This window comes from Colossoma macropomum, unplaced genomic scaffold, assembly GCF_904425465.1.
Source record: "Colossoma macropomum unplaced genomic scaffold, Colossoma_macropomum, whole genome shotgun sequence".
Classification (NCBI taxonomy): domain Eukaryota; kingdom Metazoa; phylum Chordata; class Actinopteri; order Characiformes; family Serrasalmidae; genus Colossoma; species Colossoma macropomum.
The window spans coordinates 25111891-25117890 of NW_023494786.1; the positions used below are offsets into that span (position 1 = coordinate 25111891).

General features: G+C 41.5%; 1 long non-coding RNA gene across 1 annotated transcript in view; it reads left to right on the forward strand.

Moving 5' to 3' along the window:
• Positions 1-5685, forward strand: part of LOC118804157 — a 43205-nt gene extending 37520 nt beyond the window's left edge. The window contains exon 4 of the long non-coding RNA XR_005006971.1: positions 5276-5685. This is a non-coding gene — a long non-coding RNA (uncharacterized LOC118804157). The remainder of the gene's footprint in view (positions 1-5275) is intronic.
• Positions 5686-6000: the final 315 nt, after the last annotated feature.

Consider the following 6000-nt stretch of genomic DNA (forward strand, 5'->3'; position numbering starts at 1 on the left):
CTAAAGGCTGATCTTAAAAATGTGAAAATATGGATTTTCTTTAGTAGTGAGTACATGTTTTTGGTTATTAGTATGCAGTTCTTGGCAATAAAAGGCATGGGCATATAAATGCACTGAATTCAGTGAGTCAGTAGAGTTCTGAGTTGTCAGTATAGAGCTGGTTCCAACTATTTTTCAACATTTCTATATAATTAAATAATTAAGATGTAAACAGACTCTTTTAGGATGGTCTGATGTGAATTCTACATTCTAGAGAGACATACAGAGTCAGAATTGCTCACAGTGGTGGTGATAGGAACCAGATATCTGAAGAGTTTAATGCCTCGTACCAGACAGTAATTACATGAAATAGTTATGGCCATGCCGTCTGATTCCTGAGACACTGTTTTATGGTAGTTTTCACAAGGTTTTGGACAAAAACATATTTGTTAAAAGCCATTCATGGTAGACAGGTGCATGCAAGGCATTATAAGGTAAAATAGTACTCAAGGAAAATGTAGTTTTTTTGGATTTATCTCTATCCATCCATCCATCCATCCATCCATCCATCATCTAAACCGCTTATCCTTCTGGGTCGTGGTGGGGTGCTGGAGCCTATCCCAGCTGTCATTGGGCGGAAGGCAGGATACATTCTATTTTACTTTTATTAACATTGAATATGGAAGCTCAGAAGGCTTGTAGGTTCACTGGTGATTTTTACTGAAACTAAAATATATTTGCGTTGATGACATCATAAACCCTGGTTCCTATCATCGCCTTTGTAAACAGAATCTGAGTCGGTAAGTTTCTATACAGTGAACCATTTCACATCAAACCACTTTGAATGGCTTTGCTCTCATCTTAATTATGGAATTGTGTTGAATTTCTGAGAAATCAGTGGAATTTCCTTTGAGAAAAAAACATTATGGATACTGTGTGGTTATCAGCTTCTGGATGTCCAAAAAGCTAACTGAGGCCTTATAAGTTCAAAAGATGTCTCAAGATTGGAATAGCAGTAGAATCAAGGATGTTCTGTAGAAGCTGAAATATACTCTATATACTGCACTGCTAATGTGTAAAGGTGAGAGCAGAGGTCAGCAGTGCCCCAGACTCTGAGACTGAAGCAGTAATAGAGTTGATTGATTACAGGCACTAGTTTAAAGCTTTCATTGATTTCATTTGCTTTAATATTCCCTTGGTCCTGTAGAGACTCCAGTGTGTTCAGTCTGGGGTTGGGGGAGAATGGACTTGGACTTGAATTATGTGCTGTTGGGGAAATTACACACTGACATTTAGACCACTACACGCCACTGAGCAACCCTGGATGCTGCAAGGACATGCAGCATATGATACTGGGAATTAATTGAATCACTGGGTGCGCTGCACCATAACTGGGTATAGAAGCTTAACTGTGTGGCACTGCAGAGAGAGAGAGGGTTATAAATGATAATGAATGCTAAGTAAAAGCCAACACAATTACACTTGCAACACATGAGAATAGTTCTCACTTTCTACTGTTTCTAACTGTGGCAGGTTTGCCGTGTTTGCCAGTTAATTAGAGGCAGTCTCTCCTGAGCCGTACGGTGATAGATGAGATTGATCGCCGATGTGGATTCAGGAGGGTCTTTGTTAGACTCCGACCACTAGCTCGAGCCGAGACTTGCTTGGAAACTGAAGGTTATCAAACAGATGCTCTTCTTCTTGGCTTTTTAACCGCCAGACATTCGCCAATGTCTGAGAAGCAGCCCCAGTCTCGCCGACGCTCCGCAACCTCCAGACACTGCAGGACAGGGTGACGGATGGCTCCTGTGAGCCAATGGCAGCAGGCGAAGGGGTGGGAACTACCTGCTCACTCCACCCGCCACCCCCCCACCCCCATCTTCAGACCAGTCTGCGTCTGATTCAGCAACCAGCTCCCGTGTTCACCTCCAAACCTGATTTTTCCCTGAAAGATGGATGGCAGTGGCGAAGGCGTCTCATTCGGCCAGCAAAGCCAGAGGTAAATTGGGAACGGCTAATAATAATCTGCTCATTCCATTGAAAGTCACCTCTTTCCTCCCCCTACTCAGCCTCAGGGGAGGGCAGGGGGCTGCAAGCTTGGGGGGGGGGTTCATAGGGTAGGGGGAGGAGCTGGAGAGGTGATGAGAATAACATCACTTTTGTTTTGGCTGGGGCGATTGACTAGATTGCCATCGCAGATGGGAAAGATTTCAGTAACCATATTAAGCAAATTAAGTAATTGTGGTGGAATAGCTTGGGGGAGGGAGTACCACTATAGTCCTGGCAGCTGTTTAACACATCTGTACGTACTACTCGTCTGATAGGTCTTCTTGGTCATAGCACCTTCGAAATGTTACAGTGGCCACTCATAGAACCAGGCGTAAGTTTGCGCAAGGGTGTTCTGGGGTACGGGTTGGTTCAGGCAACAGAACGGGTTCCAAGGTTACAGTTTGACGAAGTACTATGGTCGAAAGTATACGTTAATCTGCTATGTGTTTACATACCATTGTTCGATGTACAACTTAACAGAACAAGGTTAGTGTGTCCTGGATGTGCTATATATGTATACATGTGGATGATGGTCATCACCTTGAGCTTTTGGCGGATGTAAGCAGGGTTAGAGGGCAGGGCAAGTCACAGGCAGACTCTCATGACCCTGCAGTATGCAGCGAGGACAAAGAGGAAGGACTGAGCGTCTGGCTCAGAGTGAGACAGCGAAGGGGGGGTGGGGGGTGTTTCCTCTACTCACAAAGACCAGCGACTGCAGAGAGACGTTCGTCCATCGCAGTCCGATCCGAAAAAGGGGAAACAAAAGTCTGGCAAGTCTGGCAACAGCTTTCCACTGTTCCGTTCTCATTTTTACCCATCTCATCTCACTGTGTATTCTTCCATTGCTCATGTGTAACTCTCCGGAGCATCGCGTCTCTATGTACAGTGGTAGAGCCTTTTTCCTGGGACTAGCGATAAGCTCCTCATGTGCAGGGATAAGCGACAGAGTCTGCAGCATGAAAGCCTGGAAGAGAGAGGATATTTGTCTCCTCTCTTTCCCTTCTTTTCTCTTTACACAGGGCGAGAGCAACAGTCGCAAACAAAGGCAAACAGTCCATAACCAGCTCTGGCTGCTGCAGACAAGCTCTCCTGGTTCTGCAGACAGTAGATGGTAGGAAAAGGGAGCATCCAGTCCCAGCGATGGTGGGAGAAGAGAGAAGGGTGCCGGCTGCCCTCCTCCTGTTCCCTGAGACCCTAACTCGTGAGCTCTGCTTCCAAAATCACGGGTCAGGAGCTTGGGACCCGGGTGGAGGGCTTAAGCAACACTGACCACAAGTCATCCTTCAGAAGCACGGGATGCATAGTTATCATTTACTGATCGGCTGTTTGCCTGCATACATATAGTCTTTAAAGTAAAGGTACCAAAAAGCGTTCTTTGGAGCAATGCCAGAAGAACCACTTTTGGTTCCCTGAAGAAGCTTACAATGGAGTATTGTCTAAAGAACATTTTGAAAATGAGATGTGAAGAACCTTAAAAGCGTAAAGAACCTCCACATGATGTAACCTGTATGTTTTAGCCATTTCTAGTATTTCTCTTGAATCCAGGGAATGTGAAGGTCCTAAAATTAAAGTTTTTTTCTGGAATTGTATGGCCAAGTTGAGAACTGTTTAGGGGCCTTTATATTTAGAAATTTTTGTTACTTCAATATTTCGCTGATGCAAAGAATTTAAAGGTTATATGATAAAAGCTAGGAAGTTTTTTTCCTAGAACTGTATAGCCAAACCAATAATTATTTAGGACCTTTATTTTGAAATATTTCTTGCACTTCATATTTCTTGCATGTCATAGATCTAAGTAATGAAAAGGTTCTATAATTAAGCATTTTTCCTAAAACTGTGTGGCCAAGGAACCATTTAGGAACATTTATTTTTAATAATTTCTGATACTAAATGTATCTAAGCAATATTGTTCAATTTTATATTGAACACAGTAGAACCTCCATATATTGACAGTGATCTTTTAATTTATTTACTTATTTATTTATCTGTTTGTTTCCTTGTTTGTTTGCTTGTGTGCAGCACATTTTGTCTGTTGCCGACTACAGACTGCACAGCAGAACAAGCTTTCTAGTCATAACATATCAGCTTATTGAGATACTCTGGTAGACTTTCACTGAATGCAATCAATTGGACATGTTCCTGGAAGACATATCTATAGACTAGGTAGTTTTTGTAACCTGAGCTGTATTTTGTGGCTCTTTCACAAGCATAGCTAATGCATTATGGAGTATATCAAAAGAAGAATTTACAGGAATGTAATATGAATGTAATACATTTGATTTGCATGCTGCCAAGCATATGGTTTACATTACACCGTGTTGGCAGGAACAGATGGAGAATGTAGAAGGGAAGTTAAATGCTGTTTGCAATAGTTTTGGGAAGAATGCGAGAGTGCAGGTCCATTAATTAAAAGCAGCTTGGCCCTTTTGTTATGGAATTATCATGGGGTCAAATGGTTCAGCATAAATTCAGCACTGAAGGTGGAAAAATCCCATAACAAATTCCATATCCTATCTATCTATCTATCTATCTATCTATCTGTCTGTCTGTCTGTCTGTCTGTCTGTCTGCATGTCTATCTATCTATCTATCTATCTATCTATCTATCTGTCTGTCTGTCTGTCTGTCTGATCTATCTATCTATCTATCTATCTATCTATCTGTCTGTATGAAAGTACTTAAAATAAAGCAGAATAAGAAACTGTATAACTACTCTTTTTGTTAGAAGTTTTATTACTATAAATAAAGGAAATGTAAGGCATATTTTACATTTTGTAACTATTTAGGCCTCATATTGCTTTTTCTAATTTTTTAAACCACTACTATTAAAACACAGGGCTTGTATTGACACTTTTGGAGTATATGTTTTATGTTTTACATAATTAACAGGTCGTAAGTATTTAATGTGTTCAGACAAAATTCAAACACAAATAAATGCATAAAACAAGTATGAAATGGCACAGCTGCTTCTATTTGTGCTCTTTCTTTGCTGAAAAAGGATTTCACAAATCAAGACAGACTTTGTCTAATATGACCTGGGAATGAGCTCAGCAGATGCATTTGGTTAAATCACGGCCCTCGGATCTTCTCCTCACTCTTCTCCAATTCTTCCATCAAAGGTTCTCTAGAATGAAGTGGGGAAAAAGCACCTAAAATTGCTACCTCAACAAAATTGATTTTCCACCATCTCATTATGCATTGCAATGTGACTTTATTTATTTATTAAACTTCACCCTAAGCTCTGTCAGTTTCCAGGTAATGGGAGGCTGTTCCACGAGGCCCCCAGCAACAGCGGAGTGATAGCCATCCACCATGAATACAAAACAGGCAGGCAGGGCACGATGAGGCTGGAAGTGCTCAGCTCAGCAGGGCATGCATGCTTACTGAGTGCCAGCCACCGTCTGTCTGCCTCTGCACTGACCCAGCTGAACGCACTGGCAGAGAGAGAACTTGCACAACCAAACAGCCTTCATGCTCTCCGGTTCCAACATAATTGTGTCGTTGTTAGCTGCATGGTTCTGTCACTGTGCAGCCTGGCAAACACTGAAAATTGTATAAAGTAGTACTTCCCCACCTTCATACTTAAATAACCCTGTCCCATACTGCTTAATGTTTTCTCTGCTCTGACTTCCTGAATTAAACTGAGGGTGGGTTTGTTTATTGGTTGATTCATTGAATCAAGTGTGTGGGAGCACATGGTGGGTGTACTCTAGGACTTTGCTTAATGGATGAACACTAGCATACTGTAATCATGTTAAGATACATTAATGCAGTATAAATGTATAATGTTGCTTTTAAAAAGGTTGACCATACAGTTGCTGGCCACTTTATTAGAAACCCCTACCTTGTACATTGTAAGAAGTCAGCTCAGCTTGAAATCAACATTCATACAAAGTCAACATTCTTTATAGTTATGCATTTTTTCTTGACTTAGTTTAGCCAAAATTTCTCTTTTAAAAAAGGACTGCATCTT